Below are 15359 nucleotides of genomic sequence, written 5' to 3'. Positions count from 1 at the left end.
TTATGATCCCATTAAAATAAGTCTATTCCTGTACTAAGAGCAATGATTCACTGTTCACAAGTGAGCTTAAACCATTGACGTTAAATGCTAATCCTCCAGCCAAACCAGAGCTAGAATGATTTTATTCTTGAGCTGCAATATAAAATTCCAGTAAACAAACCATTTAACCAGTGTAAGAGTGCAACAAATATCAATTAGGAGTGAGATCAAGTCCCATATTGTCACAGAGGGCATCAGAGAGCATATAATCCCACCCAGAGTGTAGGGAAGTAGGAAGAGCTTTAGCTGATGGACTGCAGAGTTCTATTCAGGTAGCAACCAGTATCCATCTGATGGAAACAAGGGTGGAAAAGGAAGGGGATGACAACCTAGTTAATGCACCAGGTTCTTCCAGGTGCAGCATGTAATATAATTATGAAAAGCAACATGCTTTTGTTCGTGGGTGAACAGTTGACTTGCAGTGACATCATCGCCTGCTGTTACCAAAAAAAAAAATAATAAAAATCTGTGAGATTATTATAACAGAAAAAAGATTTTGGAAAAACCAATCTCTCATCTATTTTCAGTTCATTTGCTTTATACATTTGATAGCACTTTTGGTATTGCCATTTTCACTTCTCTAAATTATTAAGTTTTCTCTTCTCAAAGAAAAAAAAATGTCCATCAGGCTTTGGTTGCTTTTATTTCATTTTTTTTAACTGATCATATTTCACACTCATGGCATCTCCACTAACACATTACAGTTAGGAACAGGGAGGTCTTTTATATAAGGAGTACAAGATATGTATCCTACTTTATTTACCTAATCTACTCTATGTTATTATTTCTATAGCAACTATTGCAAATTATTCTGTATTTATCCAGTGTATGTAACAACAATTCCTTTCATAACAGGAAGTTTCTGTAGAGAATAAGTCAGTTTTACATGCTCTGGGTAGGTTTCATCCAATTAATTTGAGATGCCAATTAATATGAGCCACATAGCAGGTTTTGTTATTGGAACAGTTTATTAATGCTTTCCCTTGAGTGAGAAGATGATTTAAAATCGATCACTTAGCAGCTAAGAGGTCTGTCAGTTACAGCTCTACTTCCAGCCTTCCATGGACTAGGTGATTTTTGGGATGCTATGGCAAATGATTTTCATATAACTGTTTTCTTCTGAATTCATGGATTTTCTGTGTCACTGGTGAGAGAGAATTGTTCTTATACTGTTGACTGAGTAGTATTTTGGCAGACTTCTAGCAACCCTGCATACTCTCAGTGACAGAGTATTGATTTTTACTCTTCCTATAAGATCAGGCAGGGATGGAGAAATTGTTTTCTTTTTCCCTTTTCTATTGTTTGGAAGCACATGTTTCCAACACTGTGGATGTCATATTGGCAGTGAAGATTATGCTTTTGTTTTGGGAGGCTGATGCACTTCTGAAACTTTTTTGCTAATTTATATAGTGAGGTTACATTATGTTTTCTTCTAATTTTTTTGCTTTGGACTCCTTAGAGTGTAGTATGGCCCTCTAACAAAAAATCAGATTCATATCACAAATTTAACTGCTGGGCTTGAAGAATAAGCAAAGAGAAATTTGTAAGATGCCACAATCCGTGACTATGATGACTAATGCCCCAACAAAGCAGCGGAAAAATTTTACTAATAATATCCAAGTGGTGTATTCCACTAACCTCATGCCACTGACTCACTGCTTGATTAGATACGGCAGGCAACAGCTCCAGTGAACACAGAGAGGCAGCCTTCAAGGATAGATTGCAAGGCTCTTATCACAGACCTTCAGAAATCTCTAGAAGGTAGCTGATCCTTGCTTGCAGTTCCCACTGTCATTTACACCTCATTTTTCACTGTATCAATATTTGCTAGCTCTTCCAAAATATGCCTGCAATAGGTAGATGTGCTGATATCACTCAGGCGCACAAGCTTAAGCTAGTCCTTGTAGTTAGCATTAGAAAGCGTTGTGGTTTTCAGAAGTTACTTGTGGAGTAGGCACTTCTCTGAACCTTAAGTCCACACATATGCAGGTATGTAATCAAATATAAATATATTACAATATATTTCTGATTTAGAAAAGACTGGAAGTATGATAAATCTCAATCTTGAAGCTGAAAATTAATAAAATTTCAAACCGGGAGTGTTAAAGGGATGTTTTCATCCTTTTTTATCTGAAGTTTGAAAAATTATACTGCTTTGTGTAGAGAGTATATATTTACTTACACTGTCTCATGCAGCACATTGCTAATAAAAATAGAGTAACCAGAGTATTCATAGTCTCCTTAGGAGTGAAATGCCATATTGACCCAAATTAACAGACTCTGGAAACAAATGGATTTTATTTCAGAAATTAAAAATACTGAACTGTCTTCTTTAATGATGAAAAGATACAACAGGTTCTAATAAGCCATCTGGCAGAACTTGCCATAATTGCATCACTTTCTTGGAAGGTAAGATTTTAGGGAATATTTTTTTGCTAAGCCTGACCTAAACTATATTGCAATTTAAGCCTGTTCTAACTCCAAAGGGGACAACAGGTTGTTCACTTCCTTTCTTCAGCAGCCTTTCATAGATCTGAAGAGTGTTTTGATGTCTTGCCTCAGACTTCTCTTTCTTCTACTCAGCAACTCCTCCACATCTTTCATGAAGAGCAGAGCTCCAAACCTGCACACCACTTCAACTGAGGAAACAGTTTTGAAGAGGAGGAAAGATTATTTTATATGTCATGTAGGCTATGACTCTCTTCACATGCTACAGGCTGTTCACCTGTAGTTCTAGAGCATGATATCACTGGCTTTACATTCATTGTATTGGCCATTATAATCTCTAAATAGTTCCTTTCTAAAACTGCCAGCTTGTTAGTTGTTCTCCATTCTGTATTACTGAAGTAGATTGTCTAAATAAATCTTACTTTTTACTTTGTTAAATATCATAGTGTTTTAAGACTATTTTTCCAGCTTGTCAAGGTCATTTTGAATTCTAATAGTCTTTCAACATATGGGCAGTCCTTCCCATATTGAACATCATTGTCTGCTGTTTTCTCATCACTTATTTGCAACTGTTCCAATTCTTTGGTTTACTAATAGTGTTTCTTTCTTACAACTGCAAAATCAATATGACAAAATGATCCTGCTTCTGCTGATCCCTAAGCAGTTCACTATGTCTGAACTACAAAGTTGAAGTATTCACAGGAAAACATTCATGAAATACTTACATATTATTAATGGAATTAATCAACCCAGAATACAGTCCTGGACACAGAAGGAAACACAATTTTTCTGTGGGTAATATAAGTAGTATCAAAATAGTCTAGATGATTGCATGAATAACTGATTTTTTAATATTGGTTAATTCGGATATAATTATTTTTTCTTATAGGAAAAAATAAACAAAACTTTTTTGCAGTCAAATAAAATGCCTGCTAGACTGATTCAGAACATTTAATTTGGGTGTTTTGTTTATTTATTATTATTAGGTTTGTTGGGTTTCCTATCACTCAAAAATGAACAGTGAGTAAATGTATAATTGAAATACTTGTTTTAATTAATACTTTATTTATTCCTGTTTGGTTTTTTTTCAGTTTTCTTTTTCATTATTTTCTGAAACTACTGAAGACCTACTGCAGGACTTCAAAAAAGAAATCTTACAATGAGACGGTTAAACACTGAAATAAGTTCACTAAAGATATTGTGAAATCTCCAACCCTAGAGACTTTCGAGACTCAACTAGACAAGGCCCAGAGCAGATGGATCTAATTTTGATCTTTGAGTAGGAGGTTGAACTATAGGATACCCATAAGTCCCTTCCAATGTATATTTTCTTGTATTCTATGTAAATTAAACAAAGGACATGTATATTAAAGAGGAAAAATAGCAAGAATTTGCCTACTTGGTAAATGTCAGAATCCATTGTTTCTTCCAAAATTAATAAGCTAGTATTTTTGTGCCCAGTGTGCTTGTTAAACACTCAAATAGATAGGTTTATTCGCTGAAGGCAGGATGATTGGAGTACATTTCTTGCACGTCTTGATAACTGAGGAGATGATCCTGATTCTTGGTGGGAAGTTTCATCACTGCGTCTCTGAACATCAAAGACTACCATCGGTTGTTGAGATCCATCAATACTTTTCTCTGGAGTGTTGAAGTTCTAGTTCAAGGACTGAGCTGGATTTGCCAGCTGTGTTTGTTTTGCCTCGTGGCCTCATTTTATGAATGTGATTGTGGGTGTGGATGTGAGGGTGGGAGCACAGACTTCACTCTGACTTTTAGCAATTTTATATAGATAACTTTCATTCCTCTTGTACTAAACAATGCCTGTCCTGTTTTTCATTTCTGTCTCTAGACTACTAATGGAGGTTTATGACAATATTGTTTATCTATCAGCTAATTAAATCAGGTCCTTATTCAAGTTTTTGGATTCAGCTGTGGTGGTCCATTCCTCATAAAGAGCAAGATCAGCGGATGCTGTTACAGGTGGCGGCCAACAGTGGGGCACTTGAACTGACTTGGAACGGAACAAAACTTATGTGAGAACAAGTGAGCAGCAAAATTGTTGCAGATAGGTTGCACTAAGGACCTGAGGAAAGCAAGGTTTACAGAAGCAGGTACATCTTCTAGAAAGTGTTAGAGCTGGACAAAGCTGAGAAGCGCAGCTGGGGACCACCGGAGCAGCCCCAGCCCCAGGCATCGGGCACCTCGCTGGGGACGGGGACGGGCTGAGGCCAGGTCGGGACACGGCCCCACGGGTGGACCTGACTCACCAGGACCCATGGCTGGGCTGTGGGGAGCTGGAGACCGGCTCTGCTGTGGCATCACTGGAGCAGGGGCTGACGGCCCTGGGGACTGACGTGAGGCCCTGGGCTGTGGGCAGGGTGGAGGGAGGCCATGGTGGGGGGCCGGCAGGGACTGTCAGGGCTGGCGATGCCCTTTGTCCAGACCCAGCACGCCTTGCCCTCTCAAACACCCACCTAGCATGAAAATGACACCCAGCAGTACAGAACATGAAGCTTCAGCATCATGATGTGAAAGTACCATGCTGGTGGGCTGTGGTGGAGCCTTGCTGTCGTTCCAAGTACGCTCAGTGAAACGCGCCCCCCCCGAGGAAAAATGAGCGTATCTCAGCAGTGCTCTGTGGAGCCCAGGGGGATGCGAGCCAGAAGCTATGTGCTGCAGCTGCCAGCAATGCCAGCAGATGAAGATGCCAGCTCTGAGCCATGTCCACCTACCTCACCACTGGCTCTGGGGCCAAGGTTCTCCTCCTGACCCAGTCCATGCCCACAGTAAGGATGTACTTTCTGTTCAGCCTTGAACCGGAGACAGTACCAGGCTAATAAATCCCAATACACAGCATGGTTACTAGAAGGAAAGACCGAGCGACATGCAGCTGTATAACCTGAGGTCAGACACTACAGGTGCCACTTGGCAGGCTGTCAGAGGCGTTCTACTTGCAGCCACGCTCTCGTGCTTGCAATGAGGGTTGGCAGTCTTGTCATAGTGTTTCTTCTGCTGGAGTGTCCTGGTATACAGTTATTTTTTAATGGTTTCAGACATTGCTATTCTCAGCTTACACAGTTTGATAGATGCTGCCACTAAGGTTTTGTTCTTTACTAAGGCTTTATTCTTCAACTGCTCATCCTAATAAATCTCTGTGTGCTGTGGTGTGAAAGTCTACGCCAATGAAGGGTACAGCTCTGTTGAACTCAACTTTTTTTCATTACTATTCAAAGTTCTTCCCCTTTTTAATGACTTTGCTGTTCACTCCCTTGGCTATGTCCAGCGGGGGACTGACATCAAGTTCTAGGAACAACTTATTGCATTGTACATGGATTGTCAGATCAGTATACCTGTGGTTTACATTTTCTGATGAAAGTTTACTAGTAGAAATGGTTTAAATCTCCTTTCTTTCACCTTCCTTCTGCAACCAACCATTCTGTTGGAGAGATGAGCATAAACGTGAGCAACAACCTATGGGAAGTATCTCAGTAAATTTATTTTTAACAAATACTCTGTTTGGGAGTGTCTGTATAACAACCTGCATTCAACCTCCAAAGTCCCTTCGAAATGTGCTTCATGGTGTATCTGAGTTTAAATTCACTGACTAGAACAGCTTTTCTTTTGCTCAAGGACAATGCCACAGTTGACCCATGATCAGCCAGCTTTTCTGAAGTAAAAAATGTTTAGAGTTAAAATCTATGAAGAAAAAACAGAGGTCAACACATAAATTATAAGCTATAGTTTACAACTGTATAGATGTTCAATAGTTCCAGTTCACTAGCTTTTCACATCATTTTTTTCCAAAATAAGTGTGTCAGTGTCTCCTCATCAGGGCTGTCTCTCAGTGTGCATTGTAGCCTCTCTGCTTTTCCAGGCTTGTTAACCAGAAGTGACCATGATGTATTATCCCCTGGACCTCAGTTGAGGTGATACTTTCACAGATTTCCCACCTGCAAGAGTGATTTGATTACCCCCTAGTGACTCCAGCTTCTAGAGGAAATAGTTTTGTTAGGCACAGGTACTCAAAACATTTAGAACCTTGCAACGGTATTAATGGTTCATTCATTTACTGTACTGGCCATGTCTGAATACAGTTTTCTTTAAAATGCTCATCCTCCAAAACACCACCTGTCTCAGGATAGTCTAAGGTGCCAAGCAGAATGTGTTCGTAACTTGCATGTGTTCTTACATGCTCTAATTCTCTATGTGAAGAGAGAGGTTGCCTGTATTAGATCCTGTTTGCTATGTGGCATTGCTGATAGTGCTGTGAATTAAACTAGCTTAAATTAGCCTACTTTGCCTGTACAGTTCATATTCTTCCCACTTGGCATGTTTTGCTTTCACTCAGACAATTTGCATAATTATAAACCTTCAGCTGATCCCCAGTATATTGTGAGAATTGTTGAAACCTCATAGCACATTTTGGAGCTCTAGTAAATGCAGTAACTAGAAGTCTAGATACACTGAAACCAGTGGAAATACTGCCACAGAGTCCAGGTCAATAAAACCAGATCACACTCAATGAAACTGTTCCTTCCCTTCTTTTATGCATCCTCAGATCACTATCTCTGCAACAGTTGTTTTGGGAAGACAAGCAGGTTGCTCACTAGCAAGAACAGAATTTGGAAACATCTTGCTGGATGCATCAGGTGGCTGTGATTTATTCTAGGGCTCGGTCCCCGATTGTGTGTGTGCTCCACATACCTAAAAGGTTGCATCCAGGCTCCAGTCTGGGACTTGCCTTTGCAAAAAAACCTGGATACCATTGAAAGGGTAGTTTGTTCTAGTGTCCATTTGCTAGAGCCAACATGAATACCAGCAAGTCTGAACCAATTCACTCATGGAAAAGGCTCAGTCCCTAGCATGGTATAGCAAAGATGCTATAGAAGCAGTCACTGTGTGCTCTGGCTGAGAAGGGGACGGGCCATTTTTCAGCAAGGATGTTTGAATGAAATCTTGTGATTATCTCAGCCATTTCTGTAATTTCTCTACTATTATCCAAAAATCATTCCCAAAGTTTTTGAGGTCTGCTTCAATAAACTACATAATTGCGATGGAAGAAAACTGTGATTGCAATTACATTGAGAAATGTTGCTCAAATCAGCAAGATATGACATGACATTTCACCCTCAAAAAAATTAAAATAGAGCTGATTGTGAAGAGACACAGATGCATTAAGCAAAAAAACCAGAACCAACAGAGGCAAAACCACAAGATTTTTGTTCCCATTCTCTTTAGTGAGGTTAGCAGGGAATTTTTGCTTTCTTACAGGATCATTATCAGTTTTACATTCTAGCATCTTTGTATTCCTCCCAATAAGACTGCTATATACAAGTAGTAATAGTGTGGTCAGTGCAATAGTAGTAGAGTAATAGCTGCTTTAAAAGGTCAGGAATATAAGATTTCTAGATGAGCAAAGTTTGACAGGGAAATAGCAAGAAAATCATAACTTTTTGTTCCATAGTATTAGGAGCTAACAGGTCAAATTACACAGACAGGAAACATTACAAAAGAAATAGGCTTCTGTAACTGAAAACAAAGAACGTGGTATAATCAGAAAGAGGCATTACCAATAAGTTGCAAAAACGAGACTTCATTAGAAGAAAATAGAAGGTGAGGGAAAAGCTCATTTGGGTTTTCCAACATTCATATTTTAAATGTTTACTTCATTTTTCACCTGTGCTGGTAATAAAACAGCTGTTGTCCAGATATCTCTTTTGTGTGATCCTGCAGGCTAGCCAGGCCAGATCAGTGACTCAAAGTAGGATTAAAAGAGCTGGGCAGATCCATTAAGTCATTGGGAGAAGAATGTGAAGAAAAAGAGATATATTAAGTGGGATAGTGTTCTTTCCTTTTTGTTTTGGTTCTTTTGAACTGTTAGGATCCATTCTTACACTTAAGTCAGAAGAGATGTAAGATCTCAAGTAAATTAAGTGAATGTAAAGTCTTCTTTAAAACAACAGAGAACAGGGAACTTTTATACATAAATGTAGAATCTCTAGTGTCTAACAGATTGAATACACATACTTTAAGTATGTGTTTTCAGTAAAAAGAAATCCAGACACTGGATCAGTACTAATAATCTCAAATTAGAATCTACTGTAAACTCATTTTATCCTATTAGAAATATTGATTTATGAACAATTCACAAACGTGTAATTTTAGTATCCACCCAGCACTACATTGCAAAAGGGCTCATTTGCTATTTTTGAGCAATTGCCCAAATTCTTATTTCCTCTTTAGCTCCAGGAATTTTAGAAATATTTAACTGCGCATTCAGGAAATCCAATACACATCTGATCAATAACAATTTTACTCACTTACCCAAGCTGCCACCTTTTTGGTAGGATGCACTTCCACTAAAAAAAGAAATGAAGCATTATACTGGTAGTATTACAATTTTGTTGAATAATTAAAACAAAATGTCTTAAAAGGCAAAGGTTTCCTAAAACTGGCACAGACTTATTTGAATAATGTCCTGGAATAAAAAGGTTAATTGTATGTCAGTTACATGTAATTAATATCATACAATACTGTTCATGCTACTTTTCCTGCATCTGTCTCTAAAAGATTATGACATGTTGAAGTTATCAAAATGGATGTGTTTATATAAACTTGACAGTGATATGTAGTAGAGATGACAGTTCTTTGAAGATCATACAAAAATAGAACAAGAAGATACACTTCATAGAGACCCAGAAGGATCATGGCTTTTAAAAAAAAAAAAAATAAAAAGAGGAGAGAGTAGAAAATACAAAACTCATGAAATTTTTTTTTAGTTCTGCATAATAGTTGCTCCTAGGTAGTTGCACTAGCTGAGGTGTGTTGTTAATTGTTACGCGATTGATTTTAGAGTTGCCCAGAAAATCTTGAGACCTTATGGCCAAAAGCTTGCATGACAAGAAAACAGTATTTTGCAGAGGCTTCAATGGTGTTAGATGGAAAACAGTGTTTAGACTGTCTAACAATGGTAACCTTGGGGTAAGTGTCATGTACAAGGAGTCTGGTTTTGTTTTACAGTTAAAGCTGATTTTGGCAGAGAGGCAAAATTGGAAACACTGAATACAAATGAGCTATTTATGACACTATTGTAATCAGGATTTCTCCATGCGATGAAATTAAGTATGGCAAAATGGGTTCTCCAATAACTGTGCAAATAAAATTAAATTAAATGAAAAACCATTAAACATTGTTATCCTTATCAATTCTTAAAGAATAAACAGTTAGAAGTTAAGATCTAAATTGCATCCTTTAATTGCTTATTAAACTTTAAAGTTACATTTTAAATATGAAAATATCAAATGTGAGAGAGATATATATATATAAAATTAATCATGCACGTTTAAACTTAGAGTTGTAAGTAATCTACCACCAATGATTAACCAGAGAAATAATTCAGATAAAGGTTTTTTTGCAGTCACAGTTAATATCTTTGTAACATATTTTTTAAGTGACTGAGAGTTCATTTAATTATAAAGTGTGTTGTGTTTCTTTGCTCCAAGATAGGTTAACTCATACTCTCGGGAAAAGAGTAAGTGACCCTTTGCTTCCCATGTTGATGGTCACCTGCAGATGGGGAGCAATGGCTTTCTGGTAGCCAAGAAAAGCAGCTTCCTCACCTTTCTCTCTCTCTCCCCCCAGACAGAACATGTACATCCTTAAACTTGGTATATGTGCTGTCTTCGTGTATAAAAGGTAATAATGTTTACTAATCTTTGTGAGATGTTTTCAAGGTCGGTGGAAGGAAAGTCACGTATAAGAGCAAAGCATTAGGATTTGATAAAGTTTTCATTAAATAAACCACAATCAATTGTACAGCAATATTATTCAGGCAGCTCACCAGTCATTTTCACAGCTTGCTTAAACAAGGATGAATGGTATATTGGCAGCAGTGAGATATTTTTAGCACCCTTTTTCTACCTGGATTCTTCCAGCACTTGCTGCTCACCAGGCATTCACACCCTGGGGGTGTGCAACCTCCCCTCCCCGCTGGCAGGAAGGGCAAGAGCAGTATCTTCTAGGACCTGAAGACATCTCCTCCTGTGCTGCACCCGCCTCCGGGGCATCCTGGAGCAAGCGTCTTTCTTACCCAACCTTCGATCCCGCTATACTTCATAGTGTTGCTGTGACTTTCTCTGTCATCTCATTTCAAGATATTTAACTCTCTGACTTTTCTCTTTGCAGCCAAAATATTTGTACTTCTAACGTGACAATGTGAGACTTCAGTTAACTACTTATAATTTTCTTATCTCATTCCTGTCAATTTTCAAAGAACAAACAAAACTGGTTATTGCTAGAGGTTGTTGTGAAGATGAAAGTTACCTGAATTTTATTGTCAGAATTTGGGGGTGGGAAGAGATGGGGGGAGGGATGGGACAAGGGAAATGCATATGTAGTAAGAGAACAGATGGGGGAAATCTTATGCTTCATTGAGGCTGGTGCTCACTTCACTACCTAAGGAATGTCCCTCCTGAGAATCACAGCTGAAGTCTGTGTCAGGTTTTGCCCTCAAACTGTAAGAGAATTTTAGGCATAGCTTTGACCTACAGGTTGTGAGTTAACTGCCATATTTTTTTTATAATTAGAGGAAATGAGAACTTCTAAGGTAATGCAAGCAAAGGCTCTCACATAAAAAAATTTCTCATGTTGATTTTACAATTCACATGTTGATTTTACAATTTAAAAAGCATTTGTGATGTATACTATACAGCTTTGTTCTTTCATGCTTTTGGAAATAACATCAAAGTTTGTGCAACACTAAGAGGCAAACTATTACACAAAACCCCAAACCAGCATTCTTTTCTTTCTAGAAAAATAATCTGGCTAATTTCAGGCACAATTTTGGTAGGGAAAAGCAGCTCAGAATTTGTCAAAACTGTTATATACTTATTCTGACCAAAATTCCAAACCATAAGAATTTATCCATTTTTCATAATGCTTTTCCTGTCAATGTCTTTGCCTGAGTTTCAGGCAAAATTTGACAGTGGGACTGACACAAGTGAAACAATAACACAGCAACACATACAACATTGATGGACATTCAGAAAAGCCTGTGCATTAAGACTTAATTTATGTTCTTATAATACAAAAATTAGGTATCAAGAATATTGAAACTGACCAGCAGTGGAGCATTTAATAGTACAAAGCAAATAATATATTGGCACATGATGATACTGTCTCATGTTCTGTGTATTTTAAGGCTGCAGTTTTCTCATATGTTAAAGTAATCAATCCCACTTGCACTATAAATGTCAAGTACTATATATGAAGGTTAATGTAAATTTCCCCTCTTGCAACAAGAAAACAATATTCTGTAAAACTGGAGAAAAGCCACCATATAATACTAAAATGTTTTCAACAGTTAAGCAGGAAAACGCTGTCAACAACAGCAAGAATAATGATCATTTAAGCTGTTACAAAAAGATTAGCAACAGTCCTTCCTTGCCATATGCAAGTGGTTAAAAGTTAATTTTACTGTACATATTGACAGTCATCATCCTACAAATTCCCATGTACATGAACAATTATAATCAGGTAAGAAAGAAGATTATTTAACAAAATTATGCATATATATAAGCTTTTGCAACACTATATTTTTTCCTTGAAAGTTGTACAGCAATCTTTTTAAAAAATAACAAAGCTTGAACTCTGAATTGTTACTACTGTATCTTTTGACACTTTGTTTCAAAGATTTCTTGTTATTAGCCAAAATATTATGAACATGTAAACTAATGCTACTAATTCTTAAATTTATTTTGCAGTGATTTCCATTTTTTTAGTGATCCAACTAAAAAACTGCCTACCTATTTTCACTAGGATACTTAAAGTATAACTTAAGATTTATTCAAGCATTCCTAAAAGCATTTCCAAAATATATATCCTTTATTTACATTTACAGTCAAGACAAAATACAATAGAAAGCCTCATTCCAGAGTATTTTGATGGCTAGACCATTCACCAAGGTTGGAGACAAACAACAGCCATGACTGCAAGTGCACCTTGTCACATCAGGTTAGACTTTGAACCAGGTTTTCTCATTGTCTAATAATCGAGCTTTTTCTCTTGGGCTAAAGTGGCCCTTGACAGAAGACAGTAAGAACAGGCTGCCCACAAGATCTAAGAGGCTGCTGCTAAATGCACTCCACTGGGGTGAGTCTCAAGCTTGTGTCTAATCTAGGTCAGGACTGTGAATCTAGTTATATCACTTTCTAAACGACGGTCCCATTCTTTGAGCTGTGAGTTACCAGGAGGTTCCCTCCATCTATTTCTGTCTGATCTTTATGATCAGCAGTTTCAGCTTAGACTTGAGAAATCTTTAGCAACAAAACTGTTACTGAAAAGAGCTCATTCTTAAAAAAAAATCCAACCCAACCCAACCCAAAAAAACGCAAAACATCAGTTTCAATCAATTATTGACATATACTTTGCCAAAAAAATCCCACTCACGCCCTCTCAGGAGGACAATAAAGTAGACACATTATACATTCACATTGCATTTGTCAAGCTATAAGGTAGCAGGCCAGATTGGCATCCACTTATCATTTTAAACAGGGACCAGATAGTCCAGTTGTATGGAACATGGTACCAGATCTCATGTACTGTGTACAAGTTCACATGTATTCACATATTTTGATTTCAGAGCTGACTACAGGTCATTAAAAGCTTGGAAAATGCTGAAGAACTTCAAGCAAATTAGCATTATCATTACTAAAACTTTTAATGAGTTAAAAAAAAAGAAAAAAATCTTGGAGTAAGAAAGTGCATCAAAGGCTACTTAGCACCAGTGTTCTTACCAGGATGTCCCACAGCAAAACTCACCAGGTGGTGTGCGGTGGGATGCTGGGGTCATATGATTTTTTTGTTCTTACATGCTTCACAAAATAACTGCTATTGGCCACTGTTAGAGACATGGCACTGGAATGGATTTGGTCTGATCCCACAAAGCCTTTATTTTATTCATTTTTCCTACTACCTCTTAGTACAGGAATATCATATTCTGTCTTTATAAATCAGTTATTTTTATCCTTTAGAAAAACTAGAAACATAACCTACACAACGAAAAGACAAGCAGTATTCTAATGTCAAGTAATGAGAGTCTTGTATAGTCCAAGCGGTGTCCACTCCACAGTGTGTAACAGTGTCCTGGTTTCAGCTGGGATAGAGTTAACTGTCTTCCCAGTAGCTGGTGCAGTGCTATGTTTTGAGTTCAGTATGTGAAGAATGTTGATAACACTGATGTTTTCAGTTGTTGCTCAGTAGTGTTTAGACTATAGTCAAGGGTTTTTCAGCTTCTCATGCCGAGCCAGCAAGAAAGCTGGAGGGGCACAAGAAGTTGGCACAGGACACAGCCAGGGCACCTGACCCAAACTGGCCAACAGTGTATTCCATACCATGGGACGTCCCATCTTGTTTAGGAACTGGGAAGTGGGGGTGGGGAATCGCCACTCGGGGACTAGCTGGGTGTTGGTCGGCGGGTGGTGAGCAATTGCACTGCGCATCATTTGTACATTCCAATCCTTTTATTACTACTGTTGCCATTTTATTAGTGTTATCATTATCATTATTAGTTTCTTCTTTTCTGTTCTATTAAACCATTCTTATCTCAACCCATGGGTTTTGCTTCTTTTCCCAATTTTCTCCCCCATGCCACTGGATGGGGGGGAGTGAGTGAGCAGCTGCATGGTGCTTAGTTGCTGGCTGGAGTTAAACCACGACAAACAGGTTTCTAATTTATTTATAAATGAAGTAGATAGCCATAAACTCCAATAAAGAGAAACAGTAATCACTTCTGAAAACCAGGATGGCAGGGCATAAAATCCTGAGATGATCTCAAAATGAAGAGTGGAGGGCAATATGTGAGTTTACAAGATTACTTCCTTTGCTTCAGTGAGAAGGTCCTCTCCTGCATTTTCACTTTGCTTGGAGCCTGTGGGCAGAACTGGAAGCATCGGCCACTGGTAGAAGGTGGAGTTCCCTGCTGCGAGAACGCCTACAGAAAGGCTAAGCCACAATCAATTTCCTAAACTACAAACAGTGATGAACAGAGGGTAAGGAAAAGCACAGTGCCTCTTACTGCAAAGCTGGATGCATTCTGTCAGGCATCAAATTAAGGGATGTTAGTTTTCATTAGTCTGGATGATTCTCTGGCCTTGAGGAAGGGTAAGAAAGAGAAGTCTTGTTGGGATCCCTGATAGGGTTTCCTATTCTTCCTTACACTGGATAGATTATAATGAGCTTTTCAAATTGGAGTCAAAATAGGAATCCAAAATAAGATAGCTTTTTACAAGCATTTATCCCAGAGACTAAAGTGTGAAGGAAATGTCTGTTAGAAGAAAGAAAATGGCACTTAGTAAGTTTGGACATCCTAAATGAAGAATTTGGTAAACTTTATGGAGTGGACTCCATTTCCCAGCTTTCGGCAGAGAAAAAAGAACTTCTTTACTCTAAAACTGTCAGTGTCCTTAAAGATTTGAGTTAGTTGCTATTTGAAAACAGAAAAATTCTTGAATACATTGAGGCTGAAATTTTGGACAGGTCTGAAGTATTTTGATCTGGAGGGACTTGTCATCTTTTTACATTTTCTAGTATCAAATTAAAAAATCATTTAAGTGGAGGAAGTAGCCACTGAGAAGTTCAAGCTAGTGGACATTGAATAAATCCTTCTGCCATAATTTGTTCTGTGACAGCCTGAGTGCTTGCCAGCCACTCGGTGTTAATTTGACATGCTTGTGTGGTTCCCCCACTATCAGTGAACAGCTAGCTGGTTTAAACCCAGCTGAGAATGTCTATGTGAATTGTGATTGCTGCATTGGATCATGTAGATGTACTTAAAAAAATCTCTGCAGCTGTTTCATTCAAGAACATTAAGC

Source organism: Buteo buteo, chromosome 17 (genome assembly GCF_964188355.1).
Source record: "Buteo buteo chromosome 17, bButBut1.hap1.1, whole genome shotgun sequence".
NCBI lineage: Eukaryota > Metazoa > Chordata > Aves > Accipitriformes > Accipitridae > Buteo > Buteo buteo.
The sequence above is the reverse complement of the archived record's forward strand: the minus strand, read 5'-3'. Positions refer to the sequence as shown.